Genomic DNA, 26,104 nt, shown 5'->3' on the forward strand with positions numbered 1-26,104 from the left:
GAGACTCACTGCTGCAATGGAACTCAAGGCTTACCCCAACCCTGAGATCACATCATCTCACCCTGAGAGGTACACAGGACATTAGTCAATGTCAAGCAGGCTGGACAATGCCGCCAGAGTGGTGCTTCCAGTGAGAGGAGGAAAGAAGTGAAGACTCTTTGCTTATTTAGCACGTGCTCTGCATTACTTTCATGGAATTCTCCTTTCAGATGATGGTTCTTTGGTTTTTCTTCTGAATCCATGATATTTTGGAATTCCTTTCTCATCTGTTGATGTGATAAAAGGAGTGGGGGCTCTTCTTCTGGTCTCATACAACGCTGAGAAACCAAGCAAGTTCCAGGCACAGGTCCAAAAGAAAGGAAGCACACTGAGGCTAGCTTCCAGGTTAAGCAAAAGGACTTTTTGTTGCTCCACAGAACTCACAGGGCTGTGGAGCCACAGATGGCTGTGTTGTCCCAGCAGCAGGTGTGAAAGAGCACACATTCCTGCTCTGCATCAAATAGCACTGCCCCATGCCCATGTATCTCTGATCTCTTGTCCTGATTTATTCTTCCTCATAGCACTTCCTTGCCACTTTGTAGAATATGTAATCATTTATTTTTATTTTCTATCTCCTCCCCAACTAGAATTTAAACTCTGTCCAAGTTGAGGATTTGTTTCTTCCCTACTATGTTCCTAGCATGGTAGGCCTCTGATAGATATATATTTCCTGAATACATTTACCTTCATATCTTTTCTGTGTTTCTCTCCTATGGAGTCCTGACTAAGAATGAAAGGTAAAGGATAAGAATAGCTATCAAATGTGACCACAAAAATTGACTTTGCAATAGAAGATATGAAATTTCTGACCCTATACATAAACATTATGTCCAACAATGTTAACACCAAGCTAAAAAACAAATATTAAAGATTACATTCAATAAATATTCTTTGAAATTATTTTCAATAGCTGGAGTGTCCAGCAAGAAACAACAGTTCATTTTTGTTGCTGCTGTGATTGCTTTGGGGGTCTTCTTCAAAAATTCTTTGCCTAGGCCGATGTCTGAAAGGGTCTTCCCTACATCTTCTTCTAGGATTCTTAAGGTTTCATGTCTTAGATTTAAGTCTGTTATCCATCTTGAATTGATTTTTGTTGTAAGAGGGGAGAGGTGGGGATCTAGTTTGTAGCTATCCAGTTTTCCCAGCACCATTTATTGAAAAGAGATTCTTTTCCCCAGTGTATTTTTTTGTCTTCTTTGTCAAATATTAGATTACCATATGCAAATTCTTTCATCTCTGGATTCTCAGTCCTGTTCCAAAGGTCTATATCTCTGTCCTTTCTCCTTTTCTTCCTCACTGGGATTTTCTTCAATGGTACTGTCCGCATTACACATTTGAAGGGTGTCTCCTTTCCCTTAGCTGACTGGCTGTGGGGCTCACCTTCTGAAGACAACGCTCTGGTCTAAGTGATATATCTAAACATATGCTTCACATGCAAATTTGAAAGGCTGCCAAAGTATTTATCATTTATATCTTCACAAGAATTTCTCCTTATTAGCCAAAATCAAGTATGGAAGAGAAGGGTCCCTCATTGTTTGCACAAACCAAGGAATGAAATCGTTCCAAAGGCAGGGAGGGCGAACACCCCTCAGGTGTTCAGCTTTAGCAGAGTAAGGTTTTCAGTTGTCTAAATCCCTGAGGATAACAATAAGCACAACATTTTCTCTGTCTTATAAATTATGCTGTAAAAGCATTAAGCTTCTACCCACCAAACTAAGCAATCTCACAAAAATGCCACTTGGGTTTCTCTCCTTGTGGTCCCTTACTCAGAACATGTTCATCACAGTTCTGTGTGTATTTGTATCTGCCACTCTGTGCTCCTTTTATGTCAGATTCTTTTAAGAAATGATTATATCTTCCTGCTGACAAATCATCACTGTGACTTTCATTCCAACATGTATTGGTGTCACCTAATACATCATGCCCATTTCCTTTTGTTAAAATTTAATGCTTCATCTTATAACTCTGAGACTAAATTCTCTGCAGTGTCCTCCTAAAAAATCACTAAGCATTGTGTTAGTAATTGTTCTTCCTTCTGTCAAGCAGATGTAGGTTTCTACACAGTGAATTTCATAATGAAATGTATCTCTATTTCTAGTCATGAATCTATCATTTTATAAGAAAAAAAACAAAATTCATTTCCAAATAGAAAAATTTCATTATTTGACATCTATGAAGATAGTTGTTTAATTCAAATATTTTCTTTATCATTTCACTATTATGAACTTAAATTTACAAAGACTTAAAATATTGCTATTTCTTCAACTTCTTTAGTATTCATCTCAAAACATAAAAAGCATGGAGAAAAATCATCAAAGAAGAGAAGTCAGTGTAAATGCATTCGTAAATAGAAAGAAAGAAATATATTTTTAGTCATTGCTCAAAAATGACTATACTATTATGAAATACAAATGCAGTTTTTGGGTGAATGGAACTACTTATAATCTTAAAATCCTTTTTGAGATTTGCTACTTAGACCAAATCATTATGAAACTCCCAAACACAGGAAGAAACTAATTCTGGGAGGTAGAGTGTAATGTCAATATTTAAACAATTTTGTTTCAAAGACTAATGAAAAAAAACCATCAGTCATAAAAGCAGCCTATTATAACATGCTTCAATTCTCACTTATAGAAGAAGAAATGATAAAATGACTTTTACTGTTCTGCCTGTGTTCACTTCAACTCCCAAAGATCTTTTAATCTTTAAATCTAGTATCTAAAACACAGATTTTCTATTCTATTCAGAACTCAGCAAGCTATAACTATGTTGAACATTACATTCTGTTTTATTAAATTGAATGTACTAGCTTAATTAGTTTGATAATAAGTTGTACAGACTTCTGGAAAGAATCAAAAGACGTTTGTCTACTCTATCAAAATGTGTGTCTTTCCTAAATACATATTGCATCTTGGCAGTTATATATGGTGAAAATGAGAGAAAAAGACGCTTGGCTGACCTTGAAAGGCTATTCAAAATAGCTTACACTATTTAATTTCTGAGTAAGTTAGAGACTAGCCTGCCTCAAGAGTTCCTCAGTCTTTTCCTGTTGATGGATGTACCTCTCTATGCCTGTTACATACTATGAGCTTTGAAAGTGTCCAGAGACTCCAATCCTTTTGCTACCAAACATATTGGAAACCCACAAACATAATTAGACCTGCTGGTTTTATGTGTTTTATCAGCCAGTGACATCATGACAGATGAGAATGTTCTGCCAAGGAACGTCAAAATTTCCTAACATTAAGGTATTCGCAGACAAATCACATGTACTAAATGTCATTTAATCTATACAATGATTTGAACATGATCCAGACCCAAAGCAAGAAAAAAAAAATTCCTCAATAGCCAGGCTTTTTATAACAAGACATTTGATTCAGAAGAAAATACTGTCAGGATTAACAAACTATCAAAAATTAAATAGGGCTGGTGAGGTGGCTCACTGCTGTAATCCTAGCAATCTGGGAGGCCAAGCCATGAGGATCACTTGAGGTCAGGAGTTTGAGACCAGCCTGAGCAAGAGCAAGACCCCATCTCTACTAAAAATAGAAAAATTAGCCAGGCATGGTGCCATGCACCTGTAGTCCCAGATGCTCGGGAGGCTGAGGTAGGAGGATTGTTTGAGCCCAGGAGTTTAAGATTGCAGTGAGCTATGATCACACCATTGCACTCTACCCAGGGTGACAGAGCAAGACCCCATCTCAAAAAAAAAAAAAAAAAAGTTAAATGAAATAGTTTGATATCTATTATCTATGGCAAGAAATATATCATTTTGCTTTTCAATTATTGTCTCATCTGATGAAACATCAGACATTTTACTGAGAAAAACAGACAAAAGCTAGTAAATAGTACCTTGCTTTTGATGCTCTTTCTTTTAAATCTGTGAATCACAAAAGTAATACAATAATAAGAAAATGAGTTGAAATATGTGTGTAGAAAACAGAGCATTCTACCCAAAGTACTTCTTCGAGAGATAAAAACTCCAGGATAAGTGAGTCCGAGGGGAGATTAAAGCAAGTCAGCAGAGTTCTTCCAAGACATAAATACATCACACTTCACAAGGAAGGGCTTTTCATCAGGCATAGTTATTTGGATAAACTATAATCAAACAAATGAACTAGATGCACACTTCACAATTTTTCTATTGACACTGAGTTTTAATCTTTAAAGGGTCATATTCAATAGCAAGCTCCTTACGGCCATACTCTGTGGACAATTGCCTGAGAGAACAATGACCCAACCCTCATAAACTGGATTTAATAAAGCAGAATGAAGCCATGATTGGGCTCCTTATTTACGAGACATGAGCAGCAGCTGCATGGTGTGAGCCGCTTTCTAAATGGGTTCCGCCTCCAGCAGTTGACTAGACCAGATGGGAAAGTGACAAGCTCCACTTAATATGTCACAGCATCAGCATGGCCATAAAAGAGTCCCGGCAATTCTCTTTTGAACAGAAGCCACCTGTTTACTATAAACACACCTCTTATTTCTCAAACCACAATTTTAATTTGCAACTTGCACCTGAAAGGTACCATACCTTTGAGTTCAAAGCTGCCAGGTTGCAAATCAACCGTGAGTGTTCGAAGAGTTTAAGTCTCTGTGGTAGAATTTGGACAGTTTTAAAACTTTAATGTGTCTAAAGCTTGTTTGTAAATGATCCAATCCATCTTCTCTTAAAAGGGGTTTCGTCATAATTATAATTTGAGTTAGTTGGCACTTGATTTGGCTCTTGCTTTATTCTAGAACTATGCTTATTAGGAACAGACTCAGTACCACTTTGGTTATTAGAAACAGATTCATTGTGCCCTCTACTTTATATCAGTAGCACAGATCTAGGCTGGAAAACTAAAGATTTGGCTCTAGCCTGTAGCTATAACTTCTGCACAGAAAGAAGGAGAGTATTTCATCTGGCATCTGGGCCCTCACTGTTCATTATGAGAGATCACTAGTGTCTCTAGATCTCTAGGATGGTTTTGCAATGATCATATGTCTCATGGGAGGAAAAGAAAAACATTACTTTAAAAAGTTGGAGCTATTGCATAAATCTAAAATCAAAGATAACAGACATCACTAGAACATCAATTCACATTACGGTGCTATAAATCTATTACAGTAGACACAATCTCTCTCTGAATCAAAACATTCAGCACAAGAATGAAGAAAAAGCAGGAAAACAATCTTATTTGGATGATGAATTCTGCAAGAAATTTATGGTATAGCTCAGTTTTCTATTACAGGTTTTATCAGGAGCCTGGGATTAAACTTGGATCCCTTCAGGATCTAATATACAGATACTTTTGCTTGCCCTTTTTCATTTTTGCTACAAACTTACCCACTGACTTAACAATGCTAAACCCAGGGTATGTGAAGGATACTTCATGTAGCAGTATTTTTAAAAGGGAGCAGGAAGGGGGCAGTTCATCAGCAGTGTTGGAGCATAATATAGGTTAATTGGGCATTTCTCTAGTTGCCTATTATTTGAGAGAAAATACATGAATTTTGAAGGCAACTAACTGTGCCCCTGTTGATTTATCTGCCTATGCTAGAGGGTCTCTAAGGGTTCATTCGTCACAAATATGTAGATATGTTCTTTGTTTTTGTTTTAAATTTTATATCATATCTATGTTATACTGATTTTTTATTTTGTAGACCCAAGTTTGCTGGTTTAGCCTAAGGAAAAAAAAAAAGCAGTGAAATCATTGGGATTGTTATAAGGACAACTAATTGTCTAGAATATGCGTAAGGCAGTGCTGCTCTGGGAGCTGGGATAGTCATCACATTGTTGGATTATGCATTATCAGGTAATCCATATCACCAGGTCACACACAGCACTCCATTCGTTTACACAGGTATCTCCTGCTATACAAATAAACTACAGACAATGTGTGTTAGAAGATGGAAATGGATCAGGTTTAATGGAAACTTTTACAACAATCAGGCACACAGCACTAAAACCACTTTCTTCCTTACTCCCTCTGCTGAATCCCCACCACAAGTAATCTGAGGCCCAGGATAAAAGATACATTTAGCAGATAATCTAATGTAGGCATGCAAGTCACAGAGTAGGTTGCATTTTGATCTCCAGGATCCAGCAGCTTTCTATGTTTGACCACGTTTTCATTTTCTCCGCCAAGCAACTCCTATGGGGCACCACAGCCATCACTTTGCACAAACAGGCTGGTGCTACCTCACTTGTCATGGTTTCACAGCAAGCCCTGTCATGCAATTGCCCAGATTATAAGAAACAGAAGGGTCTCATCAGACACATATTCAGAACACGTGGTGAAAAATAAAATGTTCCTGACTTTATGCATTTGATCAAATAGCACTAAAGTATTTCTGAATAGTATATCATAGGGATTCAAAGAATAAAATTAAAAGAACATTTCTTTTGTGGGAGAGAGACCATATCTCACTTAGAGAAAAATATAAGAACTGCATTGCATCTCACAAAATACCTCCTTAACATTGGATATGATAGCCAGAGAGTTGACATGAGCTTATCATTTCTTTTTTTTTTTTTTTTTTTTTCCGAGACAGAGTCTCACTCTGTTGCCCAGGTTAGAATGCCATGGCATCAGCCTAGCTCACAGCAACCTCAAACTCCTGGGCTCAAGCAATCCTTCTGCCTCAGCCTCCCCAGTACCTGGGACTACAGGCATGTGCCACTATGCCTGGCTAATTTTTTCTATATGTATTTTTAGTTGTCCAGATAATTTCTTTCTATTTTTAGTAGAGACAGGGTCTCGCTCTTGCTCAGGTTGGTCTCGAACTCCTGACCTTGAGCGATCCACCCGCCCCGGCCTCCCAGAGTGCTAGGATTACAGGCGTGAGCCACTGTGCCCGGCAGCTTATCATTTCTTGAAACATTTTTAACAAATCTTTCTCCAAAAGATTGACTTCTTCTCACAATTAAACAAGCATTTGTTTGCTAATGCATCTACCTTGTTAACTTCTGAGGATAGAAATGGGACAATTTGTGCTTCTGAAAAAATAAAATCTGATAATCTCATTTTTATAACCTTTTATTGTTTGATATTTGCAAAGTGATTTACAAGTCATTAGAACATCATACTAGTGTATGTCACTATTAATTTTCCAATTTTACAGCTGAGAAAGCAGAAAATAAAAGATTTGTACCACGCTACCTACTAAATCTGGTGCAATGCAGGATTACTTTTGAATTAAATAACTCATTTTTAATTCAAAATGTTTATCAAAATAGATAAATAATGTCAAATCAGATCATGTTCAGATAGCTTTTTTATTTTTGTCCTCAATGTGACGTTATCACAAATTTATGGGTAAAGCAAGTTTTGCCTTAAAAATCTCAAAAAAATTTTTTTTAATTTAGGTCATTTATGGATAATCTTAATTAAACTTTATACCTTTGTATAATTTGAAATAAACATCATATTTTAATTTAATTATTCATGTCTTTTTGGTTTGAAAAAATTAAATGAAATTAAATGAATTCAAAGCTGTTTTTTATGCAATGTCCATTTGAAAATTTTAATGCTATCTCATCTTAAGTTTTTCTTCTACATTACTGTTTAGAATAACCAACGCAGGTGTAGCTAAAACAAATTAAAATTGTGAAATAGTCAGTTCCCAAACCTTAATCACATAATGAAAAACTATTATAAATATTATTGTTAAAACATTTATAAATAAACTAATTTAAATTGCTTATTATTTTATAGCAACATTCTACAACCATTAAAGGTTTGTTTCCAATGCATATAGTGTAAGATGAAAGAGGGTGGGGAATGCAACCTGTTCACCATATTGCCAGCTACTACGTATAGAACTAGAACATTGTGAACATTTTTGTCTTATTCTAAAACTGTATACCTATATGTGCATTAATTCTGGTTTTAACAACTGGGAATGACAGAGTAAAGTAACAGCTCTTTTTCATTGACATTTTCTTATCTAAAACTTAATAAACTCATGAGATAGGTATTTTTATTTCATTTTATAGACATAAAAACTAAGTTGCTGATTGCTTAAACAATTTTGCCTAAGAGTATCAGTGAGTGAGTGGCAGACTCAGGACTCAGACTAAGCTGTGTGCCCCCAGGGTTCACATAATCGTGATTCTCAAACTTTAATGTACATGAAAGAAATCAACTTCAGGCCAAGCAGGAGTAAAAGATTCCAGATTTAAATACCTGCCTGAATCAATTAAAAAGGTAGGCAAAATTTAGGAAACAACATTGTTTTTCACAATATTGGGCATCAGGCAACGAAGGACAGTAATCACTGAGAGATGAGAAATGAACAAGATGAGCACTTGTCCTGGCTCGCTGCCTGGGGAGGGTTTTTAGCAAAGAGTGGGGGGAAGGGGGATATTGGTGATGATCTGCTGTCTCCCACAGCTGAGCAGACAGAACTGGGAGACTGGAAATGTCAAGAACACTAGAGTTTGCAGGACAGAATACTGGGAAAGAGAGAGTTCCAAAGATATTAATAGAACTCCAGAGAACTTCAAAAAGCTTCCCTTGTATCTTCGATTCTTACAGATTAATGCATGCATATGATGAAATTATACAAGGCTTTCCTCTCCCCACCACCCCCACAAAGAAAACAACACAAATAAGAATCAAAGCACACAGAGGAGTGGAAATAGTGCCTACTTTCACCAACCAGCTTGGAAACTTCAATCTCACTGGGCATTGGATAAGGTACTCAGAAGAGTCTTACCTTGGTAATGGAGCAAAAACAGCCCTAGACTCAATGCTATCTTGGGCTCAACTAAAAATGCTTAAAAGAAAGACTCAACAGGATCATATTATTTCCATGTAAGTAAACTGTGTCTTATAATGAAACTCAAGAATATATTAGAAAAATATCCAATGCCTGAAAAGGTAAAATTCATAATGTCTGATATCAAAAAACATATGAGGAATTAAAAGAAACAAAAATGTAACACCCACAATGAGGAAGAACATCAGTCACTCAAATCTGACTCATAATTGGCATATGTTTAGTAGAAATAGACATTGAAACAGTAATCTGCACAGTTAACACCATACTTAATGGTGAAAGACTGGATGCTTCCCCCCTAAGATGGGGAACAAGACAAGAATGTTCCTTCTTACCACTCTATTCTATATACTGTACTGGAGGTTCCAGCCAGGGCTATTGGCAAGAAAAACAAATAAAATGCATCCAACTGGAAAAGAAGTAATGCTATATATATTCAAGGACGATAGGGCCTTGTATATAGAAAATTGTAAGGAATTCACTGAAACACTATTAAACCATATAAATGAGTACAACAAGGTTTCAGGATACACACTCGATATACAAAATCAATTATATATCTATACGCTTGCAATGAACACCACAAAAATGAAAATAAGAAAACAATTCTATTCACAATAGCATTAAAATGAATTTAAAAAGTAGGAATAAATTTAGCAAAAATAAATTGAAAATGTATACCCTGAAAAATACAAAACATTGCTGAAAGAAATTAAAGAAAGTCTAAATAAATGGAAAAAATATCTCATGTTTATAGATCAGAAGACTTAACATTGTTAAGATGAAAATATTCTCCAAACTGATACACAGAGTCAATGCATTCCCTAGCAGATTTCCAGCTTATTTCTTTGTATAAATTGATAAGCTCATTCTGAAATTCAGATGGAATTGCAAGGGATCCCAAGTAGCCAAAAAGGAGAAAAATAAAGTAGGAAGACTCACATTTCCTATTTCCAAAACTTACTTCACAGCAATGATAATCAAGACAATGCTATCTTGGCACAACAGACATACAGATTAGTGCAGCAGAACTGAGAGTCCTGAAATAAAACTATGCATCTATGGCCAACTGATTTTGAATAAGGTTGCCAAGACCATTCACTGTGGGAAAGAATAGTCTTTTCAACTAATGGCTCTGGGTCAACTGGATAGTCACATACAAAAGAATGAAGCTGGACCTGTGCTTTATATCATACACAAAAATTAACCCAAAGTGGATCAAAGACCTAGGTGTTGGAACAAAACTATAAAATTCTTAAAAGAAAACATAGTAGTAAAATCTTCATACTTTGTATTTGGCAAAGCATTCTTATATATGACATCAAAAGCACAGCAAGGAATGGAGAAAATAGATAAATTTGGACTTCATAAAAATTTAAAACTTTTGTACTTCAAATAACACTATCAAGAAAGTAAAAAACCCACAGAATGCAAATATTTACTAGTCATATTTTTGATAAGGGTTTATATCTAGAATATATAAAGAACAGCTGCAACTCAATAATAAAAAGACAGCCCGATTTTTTTTATGAGCAGAGAATCTTAAATAGACATTTCTCCAAGGATGTTATACAAAAGGCCAAGAAGCACATAAAATTATTTGCTCAACCTGATTAGTTATCAGGAAAATACAGATCAAAACCAAAATTAGATACCATTTCTCACCCAGTAGGGTGGCTAGAATAGAAAAGTCAGGTAACAACTCAAAAAGACAAGCATATAAAGAAATAGAAACCCTCATATACTGTTGGTGGGAGTGTAAAATAGTGCGTTCACTCTGGAAAACAGTCTGGCAGTTCCTCAAACAGCAAAACAGAGTTACCAGATGACACACAAAATTCCACTCCTAGATACAAATACTCCTCAACGTTTGGTGGGGCTACATGCCAATAGACCAAAAATGCTTTTAATACAGGCAACACAACAGACTGTCCCTGATGGTGTGAAAGCAACACCCATTCAGTAGAAGCCAGAACCCCTTCATAAGTTATAAGGAGCTCCTCAGCTTTTGATGGGGTTATGTCCCAACAAACACTGTAAGTTGGAGACCATCTATATATATATATATCCAGGAGAAATGAAAATATATGTCCATGCAACAACTTGTATACACATGTCCATAGCAGTATTATTCATAACAGCCAAAATGTGGACAAAACCCAAATGTACATCAATGGGTGAATGTATAAACAAAATATGATATTATCTATATAATAGAATAATGTTCAGCAATAAAAAGAATGGAATTCTGATGCCTGATACAAAGTGGATAAACCTTGAAACTATTATGCTAAGTGAAAACAGACAGTTACAAAAGAGCGTACATATATGCATGTGCATACATAGCAAATGCACATATATTTTGTATATATGTGATTCTATTCAAATGAAAGTTCAGAACAGGAAAATCTATAAAAACAGAAAGTAGACTGGGATTACTTAGGGCTCAGTAAAGGCTGTTAGGAGAATAGTGTGGTGGTATCTAAAAGATACAGTTTTTCTTCTTCAGATGATAAAAATGCTCTAAAATTGACTGTGGCAATGGTTGCACATATCTTTGAATATACTAAAAACCATTGAATTGTACACTTTAAATGGATCAATTGCATGGTATGTGAATTATATCTCAATAAAACTATTAAAAAACCTGTAAATCATATATTCAAAAAAGCTAGAAGGAAGACTTCATGTATTAACTAGAGATGTGGGAGATATTTAAAAATGCAAATTGAGCTTCTAGAAAAGAAAACTGCAACATCTGAGATGAAATACATTGAACAGGATTAACAGCAGATTAAACATCATAGAAGATTGGTGAGTACAAAATACAGCAATTAGACGTCATCCAAAATGAAAATTCCACCTAACATCAATAGAATATATATACATTGCTTTTAAGCTCATGAGGAACATTTACCAAAATAGACCATGTCCTGAGCCTTAAAACAAGTCTCAAAAAAATTCAAAAGAATTCAAGTCAAACAAAGTATGTTCTAAGACAATCATGGAATTAAAATAGAAATGAATAACAAAAACAACTAAGAAAAATCCCTAAATATTTGGAAATTAAATAACATACTACTAAAAATCCAATGGGTCAAAGGAAGAATGCAGAGGAAAATTAGAAAGTATTTTGAACTGAATGAAATTAGAAACACAACAGATTACAATTTGTGAAACCCCACTGCAGCAATACTTAGGGAGAAATTTATAGCACTAAACACCTATCTTTTAGAAAATAAGAAAAGTCTCAAAGCAATGACTTCAGCTTCTTCCTTATAAAGCTAGAAACATAAGAGCAAGTTAAACTGAAAGTAAAAGTAAAAAAGGAACTATTAAAGATCTTTGTGAAAAAAATGAAATAGAGAAGTAATAAAGTATGAGAATAAAACTGGTTCTTTAAAAAGATCAAAAAATGAATAAACCTCTATATATACTGCTTTGGGAAGAAATAGAGATATCACAGATCACCAATATCGGGAATGAGAAAAGTGATATTAGTGTAGTTTCTACAGACATGAAAAAAATAATGAGGAAGTATTGTGAATATATTTATGGCAAAAATTTGAAATCTCAGATAAAATCATCAAATTTTTTAAAATACACAATATGTGAAAGCTTACTCAAGAAAACACAGATACCTGAATAGCCTTATGTCTGTTACTCCTTATCTATATCCATCAATATGTCAAAATTTATCAAGTTGTGCACTTTAAATATGAAAAGTTTGTGTATCAACTCTATCTCATTAAAGCTATTAAAAACAGGAAAAAAAGAATATGATGGAAGTAAAATATGGTGCAAATAATACTGCTGACTTCTAGGTCTAAGTCATAAAATGTGCTTCATCTTTCAACTTGTTGCTGGAAAACTCATTTTTAGAGTCCTGAGCTACCATGTAAGTAATCCAATTACACTGAGGCCGCCATGCTGTGAGAAAGATCAAGTCACATTGGGAGAGCTTCATGTAGCTATTCCTGTCAATGGCCCTAGGTAAGGTACCAACAGCCATGAGTCATGTGGCAAAATGTTTATAGCAGAACAATTCACAATTGCAAAGATGTGTAAAGAACCAAGTGCCCATCAATACATGAATGGATTAATAAAATGTGGTAGATGTATACCATGGAGTTCTACTCAGCCATACAAAAGTGGTGAACTACCTCTTGTATTATCCTGGACGGAGATGGAGCCCATTCTACTAAGTGAAGTATCACAAGAATGGAAAAACAAAAACCACATGTACTCACCATTAAATTGGAACTAATCGATCAACACCTATGTGCACATATGGAAATAACATTCATCAGAAATCAAGCAGATGGGAGGAGGAGGAGATGAGTAGTAAATTCACACCTAATGTGTAAAGTGCACACTATCTGGGGGAGGGGATGGGCACACTTATAACTTTGACTCAAATGGTAGAAAAGCAATTTACATAACCAAAATATTTATACTCCTGTAATATTCTGAAAAAAAAAAATTGGTATTGTGCACACAAATCATGGGAGATCTTGTTAAAATGCAGATTCTGATTCAAGAGGCCTGGGATGAGGTCTGAGACTCTGCATTTCCAACAAGCTCCCGTGTGCTGCTGCTGCTGCTTGACTGTGGGTACACATTGCATTACAAGGCTCTGTAGAAGCCCTTGCACATGTCCCAGGAGACAGACGCAGCGATGCTCACAGCAGCATTGAAACAGGGAAAAGCTGGCAGGGACCTGGCAGTATGTTAACATGAGAAAAGATAATACATTATAATATATTTGAAAGAGAGGATACCACACTAGTTCCACCTTTACAACATGGTGTTAAAATGAAAAAAAAAATCAAAGAATGATTTCTATTGTATGTTGCCCTTTGTGTAAATTTATTTGTGAACATAAAAATATATAAATTATAGTGGAAGACTACACACAAATGTGTGTGAAAATGGTTACCTCTGATGAGAGAGAAGAATGGGATGCAATGGATGGGAGCTTGAGCTTTGTAATATAAAAGAAAATCAAAATATTAGTATGTATTGGTGCAATATGATGGGTACTCATTGTACTGTTTCTTTTTAGTTGTATGGATTTTAAATGTTTAACTTATATAAATGTTTATAAAGAAAATCTCCAGAAGAGGGGCCATTTATGGAACAATTATGGGACTGATTCTTTGCACTAGAGTTATTTTTAAAAAAGCCCTCTTTGTGCTTACATATTCCGTGTAGGTTTGTGTGAGCAGGAGCAAGGTGGAAGGATACACATCAAGCTCAACATTTCAGAAATAGAATAGGAGTCTCAGGGAGTCCTCACATTTTCATTATGTTTCCTTTGGTTTTCTCTTTCGTTTCAAACAGTAATTATGCAATATTTTTAATATAAGCCCTTATGAAAAATTTAAAGTAAAATAAATTGAATATCAAATAAAAAAACAAGTAACTTTTAGGAACTATGACCTGGTACAAAGTACAACTAACAAAGAACATGTTGTTTCTAATCAAAAGATTCTTACTCATAATCATATATAAGATATTTAATTTCTACTCCAAACGTATTAAAAGGAATGTCATTGATATTCTAACTTCCCTACTTCCTGCTCCATCTTCACTCCTGCTCTTTTCTTGAATAACTGCTGGGTCCCAATCTGCATTCCCATACCTAGTAATACTTCTTTACATCTCTTGTCCTGATTAAGTCACCAAAGGTGAGTCTTAACTGTAATTCAACCCACTCCAATCAACATAACACCTTATTGAAATTCTCTGGTAAAATCTCTGCCTTTGAAAGGAATTGTTAACAGTATAAAAGATAGAATCAATGCTGGCCTTCATTTTTCAAAAAAAAAAAAAAACTAAATGCTGTCTAATGGCCAATTCAAATTGAACATAGTGAAGCCAGCAATCTACAGCAACCTAAGCTTCAAGTTCATTCATGCAGAACAAGAGCAGCATCTGAGGCTGAAATGACAGAAATGTAAAAATATATTATTTTATGTATTATATTATGAATTTTAAATATATTATTCTCCTGCTATGTTCCAGGCACCGTGCTAGACTTAGGAAAACAAAATCATAACAATGGTCACTTTTGCGCTTTGCTACTTCCCACAGGTCAGACTGGTTCTTCAGAAATGTTGAGGATGTCTGCACAGCAGAGAGGAAAGGAGAGAGCAATTCATGGTAGTATTTTCCCTACAGACCCTGATTAAACCGAATGTGGTGCTAAAGACATTTATGGTCCCATATAACTTGTCCTGCCATTTCTTTACTTCTCTCTTTTACAGTCCTTTCTACTCAAGTATCTATTTCACAAACCTTGTCATTGTTCAATTCAGATGCTCTAAATGGAGTTCAGCACTAGTGGGGATTGAAAACGGTTGCATGGCTAGTTAAAGCAGCCATTCAGTTTGTATTTCTGCCATTATTATCACCATCTCACCCAGGTCTCCTGGAGCTGAGATTATCTAAAAGTGGATAATAGCACAGAAACTGGAGGAAGTGGAAACAAAAGATTCTTGTACTCAGCAAGCGTGTTAACATGTATCAAAAGAGAGCACATTTTCATGGTTGTGTGTGTTCATCTTCCATCAGTTATTAAAAAAAAAACTGTTTCCTATGTACTGTGATGACCTCATTTCTTATAGGATTGAAATCTGCAGAAATTCTTTTATTTTCTTTAATTTGAGACATTGGCAACACGGTGTCGGCAATTGGAGGTAATCTGTACCGAAAGTAACCATTGGCAGGGCCCCCTGCTGATGACTCTAGATCACTACCGTCCATTCAACAGCCAACTCTCAGCAAAGCGACCTCAGACATATTTTATTAGAAATGTAAAACATAAGCTGGTAATTAAAAGCAAAAATAAAAGGAAAAAATGTTTACACTTCCTTTCTTTCTCTTCCCAACTTCCTCACATTCCCCTTCCCAACTAAATCCAAAATGAAAATAAGAGAATTTGAATGGTTCCAGCATAAAGAAAAGACAAACAGTTAAGGTGATGGATATCCCAAGTACACTAATTTGATCTTTACAAATTATATGAATGTATTAAGTTATCACATGTACGCCAAAACTATGTACATTAATTATGCATCAATTAAAAATAAACAAAAACAAAATGAAAATATAAAGGACTTTACCTTAAACCTATGTAAGTTTTCTTATCTTCACAGCTGGAATGCCTGAACAGTTCAGGGCCTTTGTTTCATGACCATCTTCGCCGAATATCTTTCTGTTGTCTCAGTGACTGTCTGCGCTTAAAGACCTCTTTTGCCCACAGACCCGATCAGTCAGATAGGCTCTCATGAAAGCTGTTGGGTTGCTACGCCCCTGCAAGCCTGCACCACTCAGTCCCCAAAGCCCACTAAGTAAGGAAGTTTTCCAAAGGCCCACTCTTATACATAATCCCATGAGATTTTTTAAGGTACGCTTATGCCAGGAGCCTACATTTGAATAGCTCCCAGTCTAGAAAGAGAGACAGACATGGAGTGATTGCAGTGCAGTGTGATGAACAGACCAAGGAGACACTTGCACAAGGAGAAGGTGGGAGACCAGAGCAGTTCTTTCCAAAGGCATTGCCACCAAACTCAGTTTCAAAGGATAATAAACATTTACCAATGGATCAGAGAGTGGAAGTTCTTCTGAAAAGAGAACATAGTATTTGCAAAAGGCAGGAAGTGCAAATCAATGTAAATGAACTGGGGCTCTCAGAGTCCAGAGTGGAGGGACTGCATGATGGAGAACGGAATATGAGACCAAAAGGTCAATATAATCAAGATAGTCCTGTATTCATTTGATCTGGGGTCAGTAAGCCATGCTGCTGGGCTAAATCTAACCTACCACCTGTTTTTGAATATAAAGCTTTAATGGAACCACACTTGCTTGTTCATTTACATATCATCTATGTCTGCAGCTGCTAGGGAGAGTTGGAACAGAGATCCCAGGGCCCGCTAAGCCTAAACTAGCTACTATCTCACCTTTCACGGAGAAAGTTTGCCACCCCCTGATTTAGATGATGGGCATTCAGTGAAGTACTTAAGCAGATGTTAATGAGAACTCATTTGTGTTCTAGTCTTGTTGTCAGCTAGCAGAGGTGATGACGCAGAGGCAGGAAGGTCATTTCAGAACGAGAAACAGAATCTAAACTGAGGCAGTGGCTGTGGCTATGAAGAGGGAGAGCAGGGAATGAAATGAGTTCGTGCTTAACAGACACACTGGGTAAGACCTGACAGTGTTGTAGGCGCAGGTGAGGAAGTGAGGAGGCAGGTTTTCCTGCCACTCCCTGAGACGGGGGTATCACTTACTCAAGGAAGGGCAGGTCTGCGTAAGGGAGAGTTCAGAGAGGCTGTGCTGACTGCTCCCTTGAGTCAGGGAAAAAACATTTCTATCTTTTTAAAAAAGACATACTTTCTTATTCTTGTTACCAAAAGTAACATAGCACAAGTTTGTTGAATAAAATTGTATTAATAAAGAACAAAGGAGAGAGAAGACAAAAATAAAATTATAAGAGTAATCCTTATTGTTGCAATTAATAAACATACTTAGTTTGTGTCTCTTTCTCCAATGAACATACATGCTTTACAATTTTTTACCAAAATGGAACCGCACTCTTATACTGTCTCATAAACTCCACTAAAGATAGATACTTAGGATATTTTCAAATTTTGCTCTTACAAACAGCACTCTGATTGCATTGTTAGATACATTTTTGATGAGTATTTAATTCTCCCCTTATAATAAAGTCCCCTGTATGGAATTGCTAGGTCAAAGAAAATGTACATTTTTAATTTTTTTCTTATTTTACAAGTGGCTTATAATCATTTATTTGCAGAGTGTAGAAATCCAGACAAACCCATGCCAGAATAAAGAGAATTTATTAACAAAAATATTGTTAGACTCAAATGCAGAAAAATAGCTGAGACTTCTGAGAAATGCACTGGGAACCCGAAAGTCGGGTGTGAAATAGTTCCCTTTCTTCCTCTTCCTCTGGTTCTTCCTCCACATTCAAACCAAGAGAAAGAAAGAAAATATATTAAAATTAATAAAAATACATAATTTATATTTATTCAGATTCAGTCAAATATTTAAGACAAATTTAAGTAGGGTCAGGAATGCAAAGGATATTTATGCTAATTACAAAGCTAACAAATGAGTTTATAGCTCTGATTATCATCATGATCATCATCAATTTACATTCCTTGAGTCACTTCTTTGGGGACCAAAACCTATTTCTCAGAAACAGGGTGCATCTGGAAGTAAAATTCATTTTTTCAAGGTTCAAGAGGATTACTTAGGACATTCCAACTTCAGAATGTTACCCAGTCTCTACTCTTCTGAAAGAGTTAATGCAGTTTCCAGAATAGTTTGGCATATTAAGTAATGTCAACAGAAAGCGGCTGGATTATAAAACAAAATCCCTGAACAACTGCACTGGGAATAGCATGGCTCAAATGATCTATTGCCATTAGACAGCTGCCGCAGGCTCACCCTACAGCTGATGAACCTTGTGTCCCCAGAGAGCACTGCCCTCAAAATGGAACACCGCACCAGGTACACAGCAGAATTTAAGACATGTCCATTGAGATCCAAGGTAAATAATGTGCCAGACAAAAAAGAAAGAAAAATTAACCATATTTAAGAGAAGCATTATATATATATTTTTTAAAAGAGTTGAAATTATTCATTCAAAAATGTTCATAAGTATATAAATTAGCTTTGTGGACTTTAAAAAATATGTCTTCTAAATAGTCATGTTTTTATAACAATAGCTTCTTTTTAGTTTGAATTACCTGAAAATGTAATTAAATGGCTGCAGTTGAAGAAACAATGCAACTTATTCCCAAAGAATAATTTTTTTCCTTTTGGAAAAAAAAACTTTCTGGATTTTCTATAGTCACTCTGGAGAGGAGCATATCTGTTAAGTGTACAAGATCTGGAGTCAAACTGCTTGGGTTCAAGTCCCAGTTCTGCCACTCACTAGCCTTGTGGTCCTCCTTAAGTTACTTAACATTGTTATATTTTAAGCTCTTTATCTGTAAAAGGGATGTAACTATTAATTATACCTGCACACAGTTGTGCTCTGAGGATTAAGTGGATTCACACATATAAGGGAACTTAGAAAGATACCTGGTACATAATAACTACCCAATAAATGTTTATTATTTGTATGCTATGATAGGTAGCTGTGGCAGGATAATAAAATCTGTTTCCATGTAGTTATGATAAGCTGAAATGAAAAAAAAAAGAGAGAGAAAAAAAAATCTGTTTCCAGTTTCCATTCACAATGACTTTTTCTGGAAAGTGTTGAATGTCCCAATATTAGATAACACGAGGCCTTTGGTGAAGTACCATGTACTCTTTCCTAGCCTTCTTCCATTTTGCCCTTTCTCCTTAGTTCCAATAAAACCAAAGTCATGCTTTTTAAATGTACATGTCACTAATCATGGAGAGATACGACTGTGTTGAAAGATAGACTCAAGATTTAAAATAATCTCCATGCATTGGAATACTGAACTCCAAGTACTATGACAAAATGCAACATGAATAAATAGGATACTCCACATCTGGGATCAGAAAAATCAAATACATAAATACAAGATAATGGAGACCTAGGTCTAAAAGTTTAGATACAATTTTATATTCTAACCGCGCTCTTTTAAAAGCAAGTCTATTTTTACCAATGTAGAAATTATAATTCTAACAGAAGCAGAAAATTAAATTGACTGAAGTACAGAGTGAGGGGGAGGAGTTCAAATTCACTTCTAAACTTTCAGTTATAAAGTAGACATCCCATGTTATCTCTCAAGGCATCTTCCCACATCTATACAGAATGAGGAGTATCTTCCAGAGTGAGTATGAAGTGTGAAGGAATCCCAAGACTAAGCCCTCCAGTATTTACAAATCAAGTAAGCAACTGATGAAGGATATTAAATGAAACAACCAAATGGGCAGGAAGGCAAGATTGCAGGGAGTCATGGAAGCTGATAGGAGAAAATGTCTTCAGGAGAAAGTGGTTAACTGTATTGACTGCTACCACAAAGTCTACTAAAAGGAAGACAGAGAGGTGCCCTTTGGACTTAGCAGTGGGACAGGCATTGGTGAAGGTGTGTAGGTGGAGTGGTGGGGTCATGTTGGCATGAGATCCGGAGGGCAGGGGAGGCGAGGAACAGAGGTACATCCCATATTGATGATTAGACAGTTCACTTAAGCTTGGCTGCAAGGAAAATAGAACTGTCATTACAGCAGCTTGTGGGTGTAGAAAAAGGATTTTTCCCCAAAAGAGAGTCTAGAATACTTTTGAATGCTGATCCAGAGATCTGTTAGAGAAGGAAGGGTTGGGAAGTAGCCAAATCCCCACGGCCTCTCAGTAGGGAGAGGAGATGAAATCCGGATCATACTGGATAGGCACAGACAGCCCCCTGGTTTCCCTGAGCTAAGACTTGTCAGAAGAGAAAAGGTTTCTGGCTTTTCATGCTATGTACACTGGGGTCCTATAGTTTAGTTTATACTATCAAAGCTTCTTAACAACAGAAGTACAGCAAGATAACCAAAAGGTGTGGGTGGGGAGTGTGCGTAGATTCAACCTGTTTTGTACAATGAAATGTAGGACTTCCCTGATCCATAGTATTAACACTTCATGTGTTAATTTTTCATGTTTTATTGTTTTTTTTCAACCACTTAATAATAATAGCTACAATTTATTTAAATCCTATCATGTCCCAGGTACTATAATGGGTACATTGCGAATATTAATTTGTATCCTCACAGCAATTCTGTGTTATGGAAAGAGTATAAGATCCTAGCCAGAGGTAATTTTCCACACATATTCTTAGTTTTTAGTACAAAATATCAAAATGGAAAGAAGATTTCAGCACTTAAAATTATCCAAACCAAGTCATAAAGTGCACAGGTAATAGTTTCAGGCAAATGCTTGTGACGGGTTAATTGGTCATGATATTTATTGAGTGTCTGCTGTGCCACAGTGGGGGGAGAGATGAGCATTGATTCAAAAGAAAGTCCCTGCTCCATGAGTGACACTTCAAAAATATTGCATTCATTTAGGGAAATGATACAAGAAAACTTCTTTCTTGATTGAATACAACTCTATTAGATACTGCTATCAGATTTGACAAAGTTCTCCCCAGAAATTGATCTAAAATAATAAAGTATTTACTAAGAGTAATATTTAGCAGTAAAGTATTTACTAAGAGTATGCATACAACATTGGACACATTAAAATTAAACAATACAATGCACTCACACCTTATAATTTAAGGTCCTAGATGATAAAGTTAAAACTAAATCAAGACTCTAGAACATGGACAATGTGTGTTAAGCATTTATTGTTACCAAAGAAAGAATGTATTATTTACCATTTTTCCCCATTTTTAGTAGACTTATAAAAAGTTAAAGCAGTTGAGATGAAACCATGGGGATGAAGCAAGAGTTAACAAGGAAGATTGTTTAAATTATCTAAAAGTAGATTACGAATGAATTCTTTAGGAAAAAATGCAGTTTAAAAATCTACCACTACTCCCATTACCACGCACACACACACACACACTGACTTAAAGTAGGTGAAATTCTGAGTACTCCCAGGTTTCTAGTCACTATATGGGCTGCTGAGTAGCTTCACTAGAGGGTGAAACTGTCTGGGTCCATGAGTCTGCAGACAGTCAGGGCTTGAATTTCAAAGTCAGATAGCTTTGCTTGGAATCCAGACTCTATGACCTTCCTGGTATGTGACCTTGGGCAAGTTTTCATGCCTCTCTAATATGAGAGTAATGGTAATGCCCGTCCCGTAGTGCTGTAAGGATTGAGAGGGTAAATCGAAAGAAAGAGTTTAGAAAAGTGCCTTGCACATAGTAAGCACTCAATTAAGTTAGTTATTATTACTATTATTACTGTTTTAATTGTTTAACTTATGTCAAATTATTGAGCTTTTTTAATGTAATTCAAAAATTTGTATCATTTTGAAAGATTGACATTTTCCATGTTGCATAAATTGTGGTCTCAAACATACACACCATACACACAAATACACATATTTTGGGCCATCACATTAATTCCATATGATATCTAAGAAACATATGAATTCCGTTGAGTCACCATAACCATTGCTACCCATGAACATTTTTCTAAGAAATTTATTAACGTTTGTGAAGAAAGAGTCCCACACCATATATTATTCCAGCTTTTGAGTGAAAAACAATTGTCATCTTTAAGCATGCATATGTAACACATGGTAGTGATTACGAGTGAGAGGTGACTTCTAGTTTCATGAAAAAGCACCCCATTATTTTGTTTCCATTTATAAAAACCATCAGAAAAGTCAGGGGCCATTAAGTAAAATATATAAGACAAACTGCACCCTGTAAAAAATATAATATATTTTTTACTGTTTTAATATTTATTGAAATATTAAATATTTATTTAATATTTACTCTCTAACATTTATTGAAACCATTCCATCAGTTCAGTAACTACACTGTGTATTTTCTGTTTCATTTTCTGCATTCTTCTTTTCCAGAAAAATCAGACAAAAGTTACTGGGAATGCCATTTTTACAGTTTGTTAAAGAGATTAGATAAAAAAGAAAATCATTTCCTTAATTTCTTATACCCAGGTTTGTCCTTTAGGATAATTCTTGATTAGAGACAAATATGCCACTGGAAACTCCTCTGTGTCCATCATATCAGGATGGAAAGGATGAGAAAACGGGAGCGAGAATAAGAATTTCCCACTTTTCCCCGGTAGCCAGTTGCGGGAGCGTGCTTCCCTCGGCCTATTTGACTCGTTTCCTCCTCTGTTGAATTTTTTTCTTTTCTTTTCTTCTTCTTTTTTTTTTTTTTTTTTTGAGACAGAGTCTCACTCTGGTGCCCAGGCTAGAGTGCCGTGGCATCAGCCTAGCTCACAGCAACCTCAAACTCCTGGGCTCAAGCGATCCTCCTGCCTCAGCCTCCCGAGTAGCTGGGACTACAGGCATGCGCCACCACGCCCAGCTAATTTTTTCTATATATATTTTTAGTTGTCCATATAATTTCTTTCTATTTTTAATAGAGAGGAGGTCTCGCTCTTGCTCAGGCTGGTTTTGAACTCCTGAGCTCAAACGATCCACCAGCCTCAGCCTCCCAGAGTGCTAGGATTTACAGGCGTGAGCCACCACGCCCAGCCCTCCTCTGTTGAATTAAGGGAGTCGACCAACTGATTTCTAAGTTATCTTCAGTACATTCTATGATATTAAGAAATAAAAAACACTATGTGTTTTCAGAAACTCTAAAATATAAAAGCTTACAATATCAAAATTACTTTGTTTTCCATTAATTTGTCATGAGTTAAACAAAATATTTCTTATCCAAATTTTGGAATGCTTATCAATTTTCAACTAATATTGACCATCTTGAAATTTCATGGCCTTCCAGAATAGCACCAGGATGGACTAAATAATGAATAATACACAATACAGTATATAACATAATATAGCAATAATATATTTTCCCCCTTTCGTTGAGCAAGAAATAACTCAAGACCTCCTGGATAAGACAAAGGGATCTGTTGAGAACAAGTAACTCTAAGTTTGGAAATGAGAGCCTCTTTCATTACCTTTAAGACAAGTACTTACCACGGCAGTGCTGTGTGGTAACTCCCAGCCCTTTCTCTTTGCTTCTGTTAATAACTTTCCCAAAAGGCTTGTAAACACACACAATGCTTTAGGACATGATTTGGATTTAAAAAAAAAAAAAAAAAATGTAGATTTCCCCAGGAAACAAATACTTAATCTTTGATTAGTCATTTAGATTTGCGTATAAATGATCTTTGACATTCTGGAATCTTCCAGAGTGGAAGGAGAGGCACAGAACCAGAAACCTTGGGGGGACGACAACACACTTATTCTGCATCCTAGTTTTGCTATGAGCTAGTTCCACTAAGAAATAATGCACAACTCAATGGTATACCACGTACGTATTGTTGAGAATTCAGTAGAGAAACAAATGAGCCAAGAAATCAGATTGAGTAAACCACTTCCACCCTGCTTCCCATGTAATGACAGAAAAAGTAAATTTTTAAAACAAAAAATCAAGAAAGAGTAGGATATGTCTTAGTTCAGACTTCTATAGCAAAAATACTATAGACTGAGTGGCTTAAACAAGAAATATTTATTTCTCAAAGTTCTGGAGGATGGAAAGTTCAAGATCGAGGTCAGGCAGATCTGGGGTCTGGTGAGGGCAGCTTCCTGGTTCACAGACTGCTGTCTTCTCTTAGTACCCCCCGTGGCAGAGAGAACAGCTGGGAAGTAAGCTCCCTCATGTTCTTCTTATAAGGGCACTGATCTCATCTTGAGATCCTTATCTTCACGACATAATTGCCTCCCAAAGACCCCACCTCCAAATAGCACCACATAGGAGATTAGGGTGTCAATATATGAATTTTGGAGGGACACCAACATTCAATCCATAGCAGAAGACCTGCAGAATTTATAAAAGAAAGAAAGCATATTGAGCTGACAAATAAAGCAATGGAGGGGAAAAAACAGCCTGGAAGAAATCACAGAGACAATCAGAAAAAAATGCTATTGAGGTGGAAGTGGTTTTCAAGGCACTGAGAGCTAAGACTACACAGATAAAAACTGCTCTGGGATAGTTACTGGGAATAATTAATATGGTACGTACGGCAGAAGCATCTGGACCCCATTGGCCCCTACATCTTTTTTCTCTTTACTGAGCAATGGTCAAGAAGCACCTATGCCCTGCAGAAAGCAGGAAGTGAGATTCCCCGAGCCAGAGAATGAGGTAGATACTGACATCAGAGAGGTAATACACCCAACGATCCTCAAACAGCACTTTGACACCTCACTTACAGTCATCCATGACCTATCCCTATAAACTGAATGGCCTAATGGACAAGAATTTTCAAAGAAAAAGACAAATCTGCAAGCATTTGAGCAAACATTGTGCCAAGAGCAAAATACACCAAACTAGTCAAAAAAGAAACTAACTTACAGCAATCTAATTAATAATCATAAATAGTAAATGGCAAAGATATTAAATAAGATTGTATATACATTAAAAAGAAACATGGTGATCTCAGAAATTTTGAAATATCATTGTCAAAAAATTACTAATTAAGCCAAAAAGTAATATGCACCCAATTGAAAAGTGAATTAGTTGAAATATTAAGAAAAAGATTTCCCCAGTAAACTATTCTAAATGTCCAAATATGGAAAGTATTAGAGAGTTAGAAACACAAAGAAGATTCCAAAATTTTAGAAATGGCTGTGGGAGAAGTATAAATGGGAAGTGTAAATAATTAGACAAATGGTAGAAGTCAATTTTTAAACACTAAAAAATAACTCGAGTCACCAGATTGATAAACCCCAAGAAATGTCAAGAAGGACAAAAATGAACTGAGAATTCTGATTTAGTCCACATTTTACACCAAAAATAAAAGTTTGGGGGTACTTGAAAATCTGAGCATTCATATGTGTGTATGTAGGATTTATATAGGACTGCTCCATACATTATGTATCAGAGGAATGTTCAAAAGGATACACAAGAATCTATTAATAGTGGCACTTCTGGGAAAATGAATAGATTAAAAAAAGATGAAAAGAGTGAAGAAAGTCTTCATTTTACTTTATATGTACTGCTTGAATCTCTCATAATTAAGATGTCTATGTGTATTACTTGACTTAATTAAAAACATAATTTAAGAAAAAAGAGTTAATACTATTTTTAATTGGTAATATTTTACATGTTAATATAATAGAAAGTTTCAATTAATAATATTTAAATAATAGTATTTTAATTAACATTAAAATTAAATAAAATGATTTAATAATTTTAAGAAATATAAGAAAATAATATGAAAGATTCAACATTCAATATTTAAATTTATATCAAATATGTAAAGGGTGATAATTAAAAGGACTTTGAAAATTATAGGAAATTTGGAACAACAGGTCCTGTTAAACAGTAAATGTTATAATGCCATACCAAATATTAAGCTTTTGAAAACTCACATTATTTTAAGAAATTACTAAAGTAATTTCTATGGTAACCATAGTCTTTCATTAGACATGGCACCTGCACGTATTAAAGGGAATGATATAAATTAAAAGAAAGAATCTACAAGATAAAAATAAATGAAAAAACAACAGAAATAGCCTTATAACAAATACATCTGATTTGCTTAGAAAGAAGTAACAAGATGAGTTTGAATCTCTTTTAGGAAAGGAAGACATAAAAGATCATCTAGACTTTTCTTATATTATTTGAAGTAAAAATATTTATTAGCTAGCACTAGATACAGG

The sequence above is a fragment of the Eulemur rufifrons genome, chromosome 18 (genome assembly GCF_041146395.1).
Source record: "Eulemur rufifrons isolate Redbay chromosome 18, OSU_ERuf_1, whole genome shotgun sequence".
In the NCBI taxonomy this organism is placed as follows: domain Eukaryota; kingdom Metazoa; phylum Chordata; class Mammalia; order Primates; family Lemuridae; genus Eulemur; species Eulemur rufifrons.